Source organism: Nomascus leucogenys, chromosome 10, assembly GCF_006542625.1.
Source record: "Nomascus leucogenys isolate Asia chromosome 10, Asia_NLE_v1, whole genome shotgun sequence".
Lineage (NCBI taxonomy): Eukaryota > Metazoa > Chordata > Mammalia > Primates > Hylobatidae > Nomascus > Nomascus leucogenys.
The window spans coordinates 87,408,949-87,424,645 of NC_044390.1; the positions used below are offsets into that span (position 1 = coordinate 87,408,949).

The 15,697-nt window shown below is 50.2% G+C and overlaps 1 protein-coding gene across 4 annotated transcripts in view; it reads right to left on the minus strand.

Annotated features, from left to right (window-relative positions):
- Positions 1–15,697, minus strand: part of PXN (paxillin) — a 57,086-nt gene that overhangs the window by 40,961 nt on the left and 428 nt on the right. The window lies entirely within an intron of this gene.

A 15,697-nucleotide genomic window follows, 5' to 3' on the forward strand; every position in this document is an offset into this window, starting at 1 on the left:
TGAAGAAACTGCACATCCACTGCTTGGGACAGAGGACCTTCCAAGACAGGCAGCATGTGACCAGGCAGGCTCAGGAGGGCTGCCAAGTCGGGTCTCTGAGGAGTGAGTGCAGTGTTCCAGGCATCACGACCACTCCTCCACACCCACCCCAGAGGAGCCCGTCCCACTCGGCTGTCCCAGAGCACATCAGTGATGAGAAACCGCCTTAGCCAGCCTGCCGAGCCAGGAGTACACAGGGGAAATGGCAAATCCAGAGGAAACCAAGTGCAGGCCATCGGACACTCCCATTTCCACCTAAGGAAGAGGAATGTTCCTGGAAACAGAGAGGGGACAAAGCTTGGCCAGGACTCTCTGAGCCACTTTAAACCTCCAACAGAGCCCAGGGTGGGTCCCACAGATCAACTGCCCCTAAAGGGGTACAGTCACTGGGCCAGCTTCATGACATGGCTGTGTCCACTCAGGGTACAACCACCAAGTTCACAGTCCAGAAAACCAACTCTCCTTTTTCCTACTGCTACTAGGAGCCGCAGGGACCAGACCACCCCACGAGGCTTTCTGGATGCCTAGAGTGCTAGGAGAAGCCCAGGGCTGATCTGGGAGTGGATCTCAGCGCAGCTCCCTGTGGCAGCTCTCACTAATATTAGTGTTAGATGAGCGATTAGTATAAACCAAGCCACCAAGCCACCTCCTCCCCCACCACTTCCTCATGAAAGCCACCAAAGAGGCTCAGGGGAAATTAAAAGTCATATAACCAAAACCCAACTTAACACCACCAGCCCAGGGGTGTGGCCATTTCACCTCCACAGCAGAGTTCCAAACATTCTCTAACCCACGACGCCATGAAGAGTCCTAAATCACATTCTTCCAGAAAATAACTGAAGTCAGATTCTTCACCCAGGCCAAGCTAAGCACCCAAACAGGACCAACTGCACTAAGTGCCCACCACCAAGGCCACGGCAAATGCAGCCAACCTAAAGATGAAGTGGAAGCTTAAATTCGAAGAGTGGGCCGGGTGCAATGGCTCACGTCTGTAATCCCAACACTTTGGTAGGCCGAGGTGAGCAGATCACTTGAGGCCAGGAGTTCAAGACCAGCCTGGCCAACATGGCGAAACCCCATCTCTACTAAAAATACAAAAAATTAGCTGGGCGTGATGGCAGGTGCCTGTGATCCCAGCTACTCGGGAGGCTGAGGCAGGAGAATCGCTTGAATCCAGGAGGCGGAGGTTGCAGTGAGCCGAGATCACGCCACTGCACTCCAGCCTGGGCAACGGAACGAGACTCTGTCTCAAAAAAAATCAATTAATTAAAAAATAAATAAGGCCCCGCATGGTGGCTCTTGCCTGTAATCCCAGCACTTTGGGAGGCCAAGGTGAGTGGATCACTTGAGGTCAGGAGTTTGAGACCAGCCTGGCGAACATGGTGAAACCCCACCTCTACCAAAACTACAAAAAATAGCCAGCATGGTGGCGCATGCCTGTAATCCCAGCTACTCAGGAGGCTGAGGCAGGAGAATCACTTGAACATGGGAGGCGGAGGCTGCAGTGAGCTGAGATCACGCCCCTGCACTCCAGCCTGGACGACAAAGCAAGACTCCATCTCAATAAATAAATAAACAAACAGGCCGGCGCGGTGGCTCACCCCTGTAATCCCAGCACTTTGGGAGGCGAGGCAGGCAGATCATTTGAGGTCAGGAATTCGAGACCAGCCTGGCCAACATGGTGAAACCCTGTCTCCACTAAAAATACAAAAATTAGCTGGGCGTGGTTGTGGGCGCCTGTAATCCCAGATATTTGGGAGGCTGAGGCAGGAGAATCGCTTGAACCCGGGAGGCAGAGACTGCAGTGAGCCAAGATTGTGCCACTGTACTCCAGCTTGGGCAACAGAGTGAGACTTAGTCTCAAAAATAAATAAATAAACAAGCAAATAAATGCCAAGAGAATGATACCAAAAGCCAAACCCTCCACCCCAGGAGTTGTCAAGATTATTCCAAGAATGAACGATAACCGTCACCATTTACTGAGCACTCTGAAAGTATTTTGGGAAAGTATGTCAGGAAATGCACCTATTTCATGGATTAGGAGACCAAGGCTCAGAGTGTAAAGTGATCTGACAAGGTCACACAAGTAGTAGGTGACAGCATTGATACAGAACCAAGTGTGGCTGATGTCAGAGGCTGGGTTCTATGCCACCTCCCCATCCCGAAGCCAGAGTTAACTCAGGTTCTCCAGAGGAGGAAGTGGTTTGCTGCAGGCTCAGCATCACTGTGGGTGTCGCAGTTCATATCCATTTAATCACCAACCACCATCAAGTATTTATTAAGTGACCATTAAGAACAGAGCAGTGCTTGGTGGCAAGAGATATTTGAAAGGCAGATAAAATCCCTGTCTTCAAGGAGCTTACGGGGCAGAGCGGGAGACAGAAGAAAGCCTAATTTACACAGATCTGTAAAATTTTACCTTAGTAGGAGGGTCAAACAGGCTGGTTAGTTTTATTGGGAAAAAAAGTCTTCTCAAAAAGGTGGATTCAGCTAAGATTTTAAAGGCAGAGGGTAAGGTGAGTCAGGAGAAGGCTATTTTCTGCAACTTGAACCAAGATCTAGACTCAAGGCAGAACTGAGTGGTTGGCATGGTCAGAAGTCAAATGTAATTCAGAGACTGCAGTACAAGATACCCCCTAGATCTGGCAACTGCATTTGTCATTAAATATCGAGCACAGAGCGTTCTTAGAATCCCCCAAAGCAGGGGCCAAGTAGGAATATGTATGAGGCAAGTGAGACCCAACGTAGGCAACAGAGAGGGTCAAATACAAGGCTGGAGCTATTGAGGTTAACCAAGCGGTGACACCGAGTACACGCATCCCATGAAGCCTGATCTGATTTTTCAAAAGAAACGACATGTAATGAAACTCCGTCTCTACTAAAAATACAAAAATTAGACAAGCATGGTGGCGGGCACCTGTAATCCCAACTACTCAGGAGGTTGAGGTAGGAGAATTGCTTGAACCCAGGAGGCGGAGGTTGCAGCTGAACCGAGATCGTGCCACTGCACTCCAGCCTGGGTGACGCAGTGAGACTCTGTCTCAAAAAAAAAAAAAAAAAAAAAAGGAATGACATGGACTTTTTGGTGCAATCTCCTGATGTTTTAAATGTTGGCAACTAATTTGGAATATTTTAAATACCATGGAGACCAAGCAACAAGGGTCTGCAGACCAAATCTGACCTGTAGATTTCTGATTTCTACCTTGAGGTTTCCCATATGAAAAACCAGAAAGAAGGCCAGGCATAGTGGCTCACGCCTGTAATCCCAGCTCTTTGGGAGGCCAAGGCAGGTGGATCACCTGAGGTCAGGAGTTTGAGACCAGCCTGACCATTATGGTGAAACCCCATCTCTACTAAAAATATGAAAAGTAGACAGGCATGATGGCACGTGCCTGTAGTCTCAGCTACTCGGGAGGCTGAGATAGTAGAATTGCTTGAACCCCAGAGGTGGAGGCTGCAGTGAGCTGAGATCACGCCACTGCACTCTAGCCTGGGTGACAGAGCGAGACTCCATCTTAAAAAAAAGAAAAAAGAAAAAAGAGACTAGGCTAGTTGTGGGAAGACCCACCCAAGGTTCAGGTTCTTGCATCATTGCCTGTGGTAACATTGGGTGTGTTCCCTTCCCCTAACTCCTCTGGGCTTCAGTTTAGCTTCCTCATTAATAATATGAAGACAACTACTATCTACCTCAAAGGGCGGCTATCAGAACCATATAAAAAATGATCGTGAATGGACAAATAATTAAAATGTGGTTTATACATCCATTGTATATAGACACAATGAATTATTCAGCCTTAAAAAGGGAGATTCTACCAATTTGCCACAGCATGAAAGGACATGCTAAGATAAGCCAGACACAACAAGAAAAACATTGCGTGATCTCACTTATATGTACTATATACATATATTTATTTATTTATTATTTTACTTATTTTTGAGATGGAATCTTGCTCTGTCACCCAAGCTGGAGTGCAGTGGCGTGATCTTGGCTCATTCCAGCCTCCACCTCTTGGGTTCAGGCGATTCTCCTGCCTCAGGCTCCCAAGTGGCTGAGACTATAGGCCCGTGCCACCACGCTCGGCTAATTTTTGTATTTTTGGTAGAGACGGGGTTTCGCCATGTTGGTCAGGCTGGTCTCGAACTCCTGACCTCAGATGATCCACCCACCTCAGCCTCCCAAAGTGCTGGGATTACAGGTGTGAGCCACCACGTCCAGTCCAATATATATATTTATATATCTATAAAGAGGTCAAATACAGAGATCGAGAATGAAACAGTAGTTACTATGGGTGGAAGTGGGGAATGGGGAGATGTGGGTCAAAGAATACTAAGTAGCAGATACATGGGATGCACAAGTTTAGAAATCTAATGTATGACATGAGGGTTGAAGTTAAGAAAATCATACTCGGGATTTCGGATTTTCGTTACATAAGTAGATTTAGCTCCTCTTGGCACACAGGAAAGTAACTGTGAGATGACTGATAGTTAATCTGCTTCACTTTAGTAACCACCTTACTATCTATATGTATCCTATAACAACACGTTGTAAACCTCGAATATACACAATAAGGTTTAGTGGTTCTTTTGTTTTTGTTTTGTTTTTTTTGAAATGGAGTCTCGCTCTGTCACCCAGGCTGGAGTGCAACGGTGTGATCTCGGCTCACTGCAACCTCCGCCTCCTGGGTTCAAGAGATTCTCCTGCCTCAGCCTCCTGAATATCTGGGATTACAGGCACACGCCACCACGCCCAGCTAATTTTTGTAGTTTTAGTAGGACGGGGTTTCACCACGTTGGCCAGGCTGGTCTTGATCTCTTGACCTCAAGATCCGCCTGCCTTGGCCTCCCAAAGTGCTGGGATTACAGGTGTGAGCCACAATGCCCGGCCTAAGGTTTAGTTTTTTAAAAAATAAAGAAGCACATGAAAATATTTCCTCAAGCTTAATGTGCTACACAGATGCCCATTATCTAATACAGGCCCAGAGAAGAGAGGGGGCGCTAACAGAGAACAGGCAGTAGATGGGGCCTGGGAGAGTGAAAAGGAAATGAGAAGGGAGTAGATGAGAAGGGAGAGTGGAAAGGAAGTGAGTTGAGTCTCTGCTGGCGCGCAGACCGGAAGAATCTGGACAATAGAATTCACGTCAGGGGTGGAAATATAAATTTGGGAGTCGCCAGCACACAGGTTATAAAAGAGGTCATGCAGTTGATTAACTGACCGAGGTGCATAGGAGAAAAACAAGGAGTTCAGAGAAATCCTTTGGGGAAACACCCAGGTGCATCTCCACTCAGGGATCAGAGGAGACTTGGGAAAAGAAGGTGGAAGGGTCTCTGGAGAAGCAAGCGGAGCTTAAGGAAGGGAGAAAAAAATATGCAGCTAAAGGGTGAGACAGGTGTCTCAGCAAAAGAGCAAACATGGAAGAACGGGTCAGGCTGTGTTAAAATTTAAAAAGGAGCAGGCCGGGCGAGGTGGCTCACACCTGTATTCCCAGCACTGGGAGGCCGAGGCAGGCAGATCACGAGGTCAGGAGTTCAAGACCAGCCTGGCCACTATGATGAAACCCCCGTCTCTACTAAAGCCACAAAAATTAGCCGGGCGTGGTGGCGGGCGTCTGTAGTCCCAGCTACTCAGGAGGCTGAGGCAGAAGAATCACTTGAACCCGGGAGGCGGAGGTTGCAGTGAGCCAAGATCGTGCCACTGCATTCCAGCCTGGGTGACAGAGCAAGACTCTGTCTCAAAAAAGATAATAATAAATTTAAAAATAAATAAAATAAAAAGGAGCAAAGTAAAAAAGTTAGTAAGAGCAGGTCGGGCACAATGGCTCACATCTGTAATTCTAACACTTTGGGAGGCCGAGGTGGGCGGGTCACCTGAGCTCAGGAGTTCGAGACCAGCCTGGCCAACATGGCAAACGAAACCCCATCTCTACCAAAAATACAAAATTAGCCAGGCATGGTGGTGTGTGCCTGTAATCTCAGCTACTGCGGGGGGTGGGGGAGGGCAGTGCGGAGGCAGGAGGATCACTTGACCCTGGGAGACAGAGGTTGCAGTGAGCCAAGATCATGCCACTATACTCCATTCTGGGCGGCAGAGCAAGACTCTCTAAAAAATAAAACAAAAAACTGAAGTCAGTAAAAGCAGAAAAGTAAAAAGAGGGAAACAGGCAAGACGCATGGTGGCTCACACTTATAATACCAGCACTTTGGAAAGCCAAGGCAGAAGGATTGCTTGAGGCCAGCAGTTCGAGACCAGCCTGAGAAACATAATGGGACTCCGGCTGTATAAAAAATAAAAAATTGGCCAGGCATGGTGGCACGTGCCTGTAGTCCCAGCTGCTCAGGAGGCTGAGGCAGGAGGATCGCTTGAGTTGGAGGTTACAGTGAGCTGTGATCAGATCACTGTACTTCATCCTGGGCAAGAGAACAAGACCCTGTGAGAAAAGAGAAAGAAGAGAAGAGAAAGAGAGGAGAAAAAGGGAACCAGAAGAAAAAGGAGGGCCAGGTGGACCTGCAGATGGGGACCTTGGGGCCACATGGGGCCACAGCCATCTACACTGACAGAAGATGATGGCCATGAGGTATAAAAGGGGGTGGAAAGATGGGGACGTGGGGGGTGGAGTAAAGCATGAGCAAATAGAGGCCATCCTTGAGGATCTGTCTACTATGTGCTAAGCACCTCACTCAGTCTCCCAACAATGTGGCAGGCAGGCATTGTGCCCATTTCATAGCCTGCTTTCAATAGGGTTTTTTGTTTTGTTTTGTTTTTTTGAGACGGAGTCTCGCTCTATCACCCAGGCTGGAGTGCAGTGGCCTGATGTTGGCTCACCGCAACCTCCGCCTCCCAGGTTCAAGCAATTCTGCCTCAGCCTCCCAAGTAGCTGGGATTACAAGCATGCGCCACCAAGCCCAGCTAATTTTGTATTTTAGTAGAGATGGGGTTTCTCCATGTTGGTCAAGCTGGTCTCGAACTCCCAACCTCAGGCCTCAGGTGTTCCACCTGCCTCAGCCTCCCAAAGTGCTGGGATTACAGGCATGAGCCACTGCGCCTGGCCTCAGTAGGGTTTTTATGTTGTTAGAAGAGGCCAAAGTCTCCAAGGCTCATTCAAAATGATACACACAGACCGGGATCCAGAAGAGAATCGGCCTGAAGCTCCTTGGAGCTCCCTGGAGGGTTCCACCCACCTTGCTCCAGCTCACCCAGAGTTCTACGATTCAAAACAGCTGGAAATGTGTGCCCTGCTCTCCCCAACAAGAAAACAGAACAGAACATGGCTGTTTCTGCCAAGCGAATTCTGAATAAGCTGCATTCCATTTCATTAAAACAATTACCTGAGCTCCAGCCAAGAATTACATAAAGCTTCCTCCCAGCACCACCCCCTCCCCCATAAAACACACATCATGCTGCTTTCAAATAGGCAGAGTGAAGCTCTGAGCCCTCGGTAGAAGACCTCATAGTCCTCGCCAAGTGGCCAGCCTCGGCATCTCTGCATGCTGACATAGATGACTTGAGGCTGAAAGGAGACCTTGGCATGAAGCCCTCCCCTCATGAGAGCCTGCTGGCTGCCTGAAATGTTTCTAGTAGGCACCAGGGCCCTCACCTCTGCCTCAGAGCCAAGAGGGCCACTGGTGCCAGAATCCAGCTATTTCCCCAAAACAGACTGGAGGTCCAAGAGGGCCAGCTTTGAGTCAGCACAAAGTAGACAGGAGGGACCAAGGGAGTGGGGATTCCAGGAGAGGGAGCCTGAAGGCTGGAAAACTGGATGGTCAGACTTGAGCTACAAGCAAAAGCCCGGGGACACTCAGCCATCACTGCCCACAGGTTAATGGTGTTCCACTGGCCACAGATAAGCAGTTCATGATGTGAGGCAAAAGGCATCTCCTCCCCTCCTACAGGCCTCAAGCTGCCCAGAGACTGTTCCCTGAATTGTGTAAAGCCTTGCTGTGGCCGGGCGCCGTGGCTTACACCTGTAATCCCAGCACTTTGGGAGGCCAAGCTGGGCGGATCACCTGAGGTCAGGAGTTCAAGACCAGGCTGGCCAACATGGTGAAACCCCATCTCTACTAAAATCACAAAAATTAGTCAGGCGTGATGATGCACGCCCGTAATCCTAGCTACTGGGGAGGCTGAGGCATGAGAATCACTTGAACCTGGGAGGCAGAGGTTGCAGTGAGCCAAGATCACGCCATCGCACTCCAGCCTGGGTAACAGAGTAAGACTCCATTTCAAAAAAAAAAAAAAAAAGAAAGTCTTGCTCTGCATCCCATCAGCAGCCTGGACAACTCATCTCAAACTCCAACCAGAGTTCAGCATCTCACATGCTTCAACCCTGGTCTGATTAATGTTATCATGCTCAGATAACTCATGGGGCTGCCTCCACACCTATGGACACACACTGTCTCTGGGCCTGTCTTTTTTCTGCACAGGTCACAGCACTGTGCCCCCCATTTCCCAGCTGACAGTCAGCAGTCACTGTCACCTGAGGCCCCCCTAGCTCCTGTCTGCTCACCCAGTCCTCCCACCACCTGCGCAATCACAGGAGACCAACAGTCATTCAGGCCAACCGTTGGCAGGTGCAGGCCAGCACCTAGGCCCAACAACTCCAAGCCCACCATGGAAAAGCAGGGTTTCCTTACTTTTCTCCAACTTTTCATTATAAAAATGTCTAAGCACATAGAGAAGTTGAGAGGCCCATGTACTCTCACTTAGATTGAATGGCTGTCATTGTTTTACCATTTTGTGTAAATGCATGGCCCTTGTGCTCTCTGCCCTTTAGGTGTGTATCCTTTTTTTCATTATATCATTTAAAACTAAGTTGAGCTGGGCGCAGTGGCTCACGCCTGTAATCCCAGCACTTTGGGAGGCCGAGGTGGGTGGATCACTTGAGGTTGGGAGTTCGAGACCAGCCTGACCAACATGGAGAAACCTGGTTTCAACTAAAAATACAAAAATTAGCCGGACGTGGTGGTGCACGCCTGTAATCCCAGCTACTCGGGAGACTGAGGCAGAAGAATCGCTTGAACCTGGGAGGCGGAGGTTGCAGTGAGCTGAGATCGCACCACTGCACTCCAGCCTCGGCAACAAGAGCAACACTCTGCCTCAAAACAAAAACAAAAACAAAAACAAAAACAAATAAAACTAAGTTGAGGCCAGGTGGGGTGGCTCACACCTGTAATCCCAGCACTTTGGGAGGCTGAGGCGGGTGGATCACCTGAGATCAGGAGTTGAAGACCAGCCTGACCAGTATGGTGAAACTCCACCTCTACTAAAAATACAAAAATTAGCCAGGTGTGGTGGCATGCACCCATAGTCCCAGCTACTCAGGAGGCTGAGACAGGAGAATTGCTTAAGCTCAGGAGGCGGAGGTTGCAGTGAGCCGAGATCGTGCTGCTGCACTCCAGCCTGGGTGACAGGGCAAGACTCCTCCTCAAAAAAATAAAAAAATAAGTTGCAAGACATCATGACACTTCACTCCTAAATACTTTAGAATGCACCTAACAATAACAATATGCTCCCATAAAACCACAATACCACAATCACACAAGAAATAAGCATTAAAAGGCCATCTTTAAGGGAAGATTTGGCCACTGGGGTTCCACTGGGCCTGGCCAACCGCATGTTCTGTCTACCACTGGCCCAGCATCCAAGGCCTCCCTGGAGAGGCCAACCCTGAGCACCACTGTTAGGCAATCGGTTAGTTAGTTGGAAGACTTATCAGGATATGAATGTACACTCAAGGCCAGATATGAGACTCCCAACAAGACCCAGACTGCAAAAGGCAGAGTGGACCCCGTGAGGCTGCAGATGGAGTCTCATGGCCCATCCCAGGTGAGGAGGGCACCCTGAAGCCATTTCCATGACTTGCTTTGCGAACATTTCTGAGAAAACTCAGCTTCCTGATTCTTTCTCTTCCTCTCCCCCTCCCATAGGACATCCTTCATTCTCCACCATAAAGTTTTCAACAACTCCCTCCTCTGGATATGGGAAAGACAAGGAGCATGTTCGGGTGCAGTGGGGCTGGGGGCACAGGAAGGCTTCTGATTCCTGAGCAGAGGAGGTGGGAAGGGACCACAGGGGACCTGCCCCAGGTCCTCCTTGGCAGTGGTGCTGTAAGCTCACTGCTCTGTCTCAAGAGTAACAGGTGACTGGAGAGGTGACCAGGGAGGGAGGAGTGGGGCCTCCCCTGCAACAGGAGACACACCCCCCAGGACCCTGCATCCCATCCTGAGTGTGTGTCCCTAAGAAAGAACAAAAAGGCCAGGTGCAGTGGCTCACACCTGTAATGCCAACACTTTGGGAGGCTGAGGCGGGCGAATCACCTGGGGTCGGGAGTTCGAGACCAGCCTAACCAACATGGAGAAACCCCATCTCTACTAAAAATACTTAGCTGGGCATGGTGGTGCATGCCTGTAATCCCAGCTACTTGGGAGACTGAGGCAGGAGAATCGCTTGAACCTGGGAGGCGGAGGTTGTGGTAAACTGAGATCATGCCATTGCACTCCAGCTTGGGCAATAAGAGTGAAACTCCGTCTCAAAAAAAAGAAAAGAAAGAGAAGAAGCTGCAGAGAACAGGGAAATGACAGATGTGGAAGACAACAGAGAACAGGGTGGGTGCAGAAAAATGTTAGTGTCCTAGAAACAGAAAACAGTCAAACCAACAGGCAACCTATATCAGATGCAGTATTATGAAAAGAAGTGTAAAGAATGCACCAGGCACAATGGCTCACGCCTGTAATCCCAGCACTTTGGGAGGTTGATATGGGCACATTGCTTGAGGCCAGGTGTTCAAGAACAGCCTAGGCAACATGGTGAAACCCTGTCTCCACAAAAAAATTTTAAAAATTAGCAGGGCGTTGCAGCATGCACCTGTAGTCCCAGCTACTCGGGAGGCTGAGGGAAGAGGATCACTTGGGCCTGGGAGGCGGAGGCTGCAGACACTATCTCAAAAAAAAAAAAAAAAAAGTGTACAAAACAGTTGGCTGCAAGTCCTGCTCAGCAGCCAGACCACCTGGATTCAAATCCTAGCACTGCCATTCACTAGTTGTAGAACTTGGGCAAGTGGGCTCACCTCTCTGTGTCTCGGTTTCCTCACTTATAAAACAGGTAGTGATAATACTACTACTAATAAAACCTGCCTCATATGGCCAGCTTGATCCAAACAAACAATGCATGTAAGGTGCCCAGCACAGTGCCTGCACATAATAAGTGCTCAATAAATATTATGGGAAAAAGTTCTGTAAACACTGTAAAAAAGAAAAGTGCCGCCGGGCGCGGTGGCTCACGCTTGTAATCCCAGCACTTTGGGAGGCCGAGGCGGGCAGATCACGAGGTCAGGAGATTGAGACCACGGTGAAACCCCGTCTCTACTAAAAATACAAAAAAAAAATTAGCCGGGCGTGGTGGCGGGCGCCTGTAGTCCCAGCTACTCAGAGAGGCTGAGGCAGGAGAATGGCGTCAACCCGGGAGGCGGAGCTTGCAGTGAGCCAAGATTGCGCCACTGCACTCTAGCCTGGGCGACAGAGCGAGACTCCGTTTAAAAAAAAAAAAAAAAAAGAAAAGTGCCCCCCAGGTCGGAGTACAGTGACGCGATCTCGGCTCACTGCAATCTGCGCCTCCCGGGTGCAAGCGATTCTCCTGCCTCAGCCTCCTGAGTACCTGGAAATACAGGCGCACGCCACCACGCCCAGCTAATTTTTGTATTTTTAGTAGAGATTGGGTTTCACCATGTTGCCCAGGCTGGTCTTGAACTCCTGACCTCAAATGATGCACCCACTTCGGCCTCCCAAAGTGCTGGGATTACAGGTGTGAGACACCATGCCCAGCAGATTTTGTTATTATTAATGAAGGCACTGAGACTAGGACAACCCCGGGAAAGGCTGCAATGAGACTGGAAGTTTATTTAACCTCTGGAGCGAGGTAAAGACCCAAGAGAAGCTTCAGAGTCAGATACTCCATGCACGATGACTAAATAGGACAGGAGGGCTGCTCTGTGGCCCACCAATAACTCTGGCCTTCCATCAGCATCTCCAGCCAAGGGTACACCCAGTCTCTTCAATGCATGACTATCACTAGGGAAGCTGGAAAAAAGGAATACTGAGATATTCCCTCAAAAGACCTTGAACCCATAGTGACAGGGCTTTGGGTTCCTGTAGGCTGAGCCTTTCTCCATCAAGCTATGTCCGCCCAGGCAGCAGACAGCTTCATATATCAGAAAGGGTACATGCTGAAGAATCAAACACACCAGGGTTTGAATCCCAGTTCTGCCCCTTACTAGCACAAAGCCCAGGAGAAGGTCTGGCACTGATGCAGAGCCCACCAGGAGGGCACCATCGCTGCATGGGTAAATGCCGCCCCTGCCACAGGCCCAGCAGCTGGGTGCCCTGACTCTGCCCTAACACACAGAGGGACCATAGACAGGAAAGCCCAAAGTCCAGACTTTCCATGGAAACAGGGAGGCTCCATAGCTCCCAATGCCGCAGGCAACTCCTCTGCCCCCCTAGCACTACCCCCAAGGACAATGAGGCACTGTTTTCCAAAGGGTCAAGACTGCTGAGAAGTTGAAAGAAGACATGTCCAGATTCCAGCAGCAACTGGGCACTGCCAACAGCTGGCTGTTCCCCCTGCTAGAGGATGGGAAGGCAAAGCTACTGAGTCTTGCACTGGACACACCCTTTGCCATTTCCTGGGAAGGGCCCCTAGGGCAGAGATTGTTAAAGGTATCTATCAATTACTCAGCAGGCCCCAAGGCTTATCCCCCTGGTTAGTCACCAGCACCTACCACCTTATGATGGTTAAGATAACCGGATCTGGAATTGGATGACCCTGGGTTCAAATCCCAGTACTACCACTAAACTTCCCTGAGCTCAGGTTTCCACATCTATAAAGTGGAGGGAAAACACCTCCCTTTCTGAAAGGTTGTGATACAGCTCATAAAGTGCTGAGTACAGCGCCTGTCTCCCATGAAGCGCACATGATCATGATTAGACCACAGTTGTGGTCAAAGCCCCCACCAAGTACACTGAGAACATGAACAGAGGGAGAGCAAGCAACCGGGTTGGAAAACACAGTCAGAGTGCATCTCAGTGTTGTGGGAACTCTGTCCAGGAAACTCCAGCCAGAACTCAAACAGAGCGAACTCTGGGCCAAACCAGCATCTAAACAGTAATAAGAAAAGCCACCAAGCAGCCACCCCAAAGCACAAAGTGGAGAGAACACACAGGGAAGGGCAGAACACGCTGTGTTGATATTTTTCTGCTCAGAGAGCTATAAATTTGTAACTTATTAAGCAGCACATGGCGAGTCTGTCATTGGCAACTACGGGGAGGAGAAGAGTTCCCCATTTTTTATTAGACCAAAAAACAAAGTCACAGAGGAGGTGATGCACCCTCTGGCCTTGCTACCGGACACACCATAAACTCTCCCCTGTGTTAGGGACCAGGAGGCACACGGCTGAGAGCACGCTCAGGAGAAAAATAAAAACAAGAGGTCTGGGCTTTGTGTCCACCCTAACTAAGGAAAACAGCTGAAGGGCAGCGTGCTGAGCCACCATCCAGACAGCTGACGGGGCCCCAGTGCAGAGGCAAATTCCTCTCCCCTCCTGCACACCCCATTCCTCCCACCCCGGGCTCCGGTCAGCCAGGCGTGGCTTGCCCCTTGGGAGCTCAGGCCAAGGAAGTCGGGCAGCCTGGATGTAAGCAACTGGGAGTCTATGGTAGAAAGCAGCAGAAGTTACAGGTGACTGCCATCACCCAGTGGCAACCCCTCATTCAAGTGCCGTTACCTCCTGCCCAGGAAAAAATGGCTTCTCGGTATACAAGAGCCTCAGATCTAGGAGCTAGGAATTAGGCTTCCAGTTATGGTTTTGTCATTTCATGGCTGTGCAGCCTTGGGCAAGAGAATCAGCCTCTCTTAGTCTCAGCTTTCTCAATCTGTAAAAAGGCAGGTAGTCATGACAGCATTGGCTTTAAGGCGGAATCTGATAAAAGGGTTGTTGTGAGAATACCACAAATCGAGGTACAGGAAGTACTCCACAAACAGCAATTTAAATCCCTACAATCCCCTCTCCCATATACAGTACTCTCTTTCCTTTCAGAACTCAGTTTCCTGGCCCTAAATGGAAGACTGTCAGAAGACAGGAATTCTGGATTTCGATGGCAAGCTCTACAAAGACTTTCTCAGTCCTTGAAACAGCACTGGGACTGCCGAGAAGCAACTGAACTGCACCAGCATTTAGAAACTGTAATCCCAGTTCCCACTGGGAAAGCATGGAGACTCTTAGATCCTGGTTCAAAGAACATCCCCCAGCCTCTTTCCAGCTGAGCTATTTTTATGTGGAAACAAAAAAAAAAAAAAAAATACCTGCCTGGAAGCCATGCCAACCTTGAGCACACTGGAAAAATGGGTGCCAAGCCTGACCCAAAGGCAGAACCATGCTTGGCAGCCATCTCACTCTGCAAAACAGGCGGGACCCTACACCACCCCCAGCTCCAGGATCTCGGGGGCACCCTGATCCCAAAAGGAAGCTGGAGGGAAGCAGTCAAGTCCAGCGCCTACAAATAGCCAGTCTTAACTTAGTGCCCGGCGCTGCTTGGTAGAGGTCCATCAGTCCTGTCTGCTGAATCTGCTCCTCAGAGCCTGGGACAGAGGAAGCATCAGTGGTCACACAAGCCACCCACAGTCCAGAGAGGAAAGACAAGGCTCCTACAGAGAAGAAACGTTGCCCCCCTCCTCACCTCCCAAGCTCAGGGCCCTCCAGCTACAGGCGTGAAGGGGAGGGAGAGACAGCGAATCCTCCCACTCCTTCGTTTGCGCCACCCAAGGCATTCCTAGAACCCTGGCACCAACCCCCTTGGGTTTAGAGTCGGCTTCCAGGAGATACTTTCTTTCCCCTAACACCAGATCAAGACGAGACTGAAAAGAGTAGCCTTGGGGCTCCAATAACAGGAAAACAGGAAAACTCTGTTCTGGGCATCCTGTCCTCTTTTACCTGCGTGGCTTCCAGCAGGGCCTGACGCCGAGAGGGTGGAGGGGACCCTGCTAGCCAGGACACGTTCAGGGATGGTCGTACCTTGGGGCCCACCTCCCACCTCATTCCCCTGGCATTTCACCAGAATCTGGGGGTGGGGAGAGAATCAGGACTCCCAAATTACCGTTCTAGACTTAGATACCATGGAAGACGGACTGGTCTGTGAATTGAGGGGCTGGTCCACAGAGTGGGGAGGGCAGTGAGAGAAAATGAGTGATGGGTCCTTGAAACGGGGTGACCAGATTTGAGGTGGGGGGTCAGGACAGCAGGCAGACTGGGAAACTTGTCTTTGAAATGGGGGTGTGGTCATCACACGCTCATCTCTAGCTTTTGCCTCTGACTTGTGAAATGAAAGGGGTGGGCTCCGAGGGGTTATCCCTGAAGGCGGGTGCCAGTCTGTGAAGTAGAGGGCGGCCCTGGAGGGACGGGGAGCAGGTCGAGGAAATAAGGGAGCAGCTCATGAGATAGGGCAGCTGCTCCCCGAGTTGGGCGGTCCATCTGTGAGGTGGGGGTGGGGAGAGGTCTGCGAGGTGAGGGTCCCGTAGCTGACGAGGTGGTCTGCCGCAGGAAGTCTCGTCCCAGCAGCGGACGGGGTGGGTCCCTGAGGCGGGGGCTGGTCCCTGGGGCCCTTCTGGGAGATG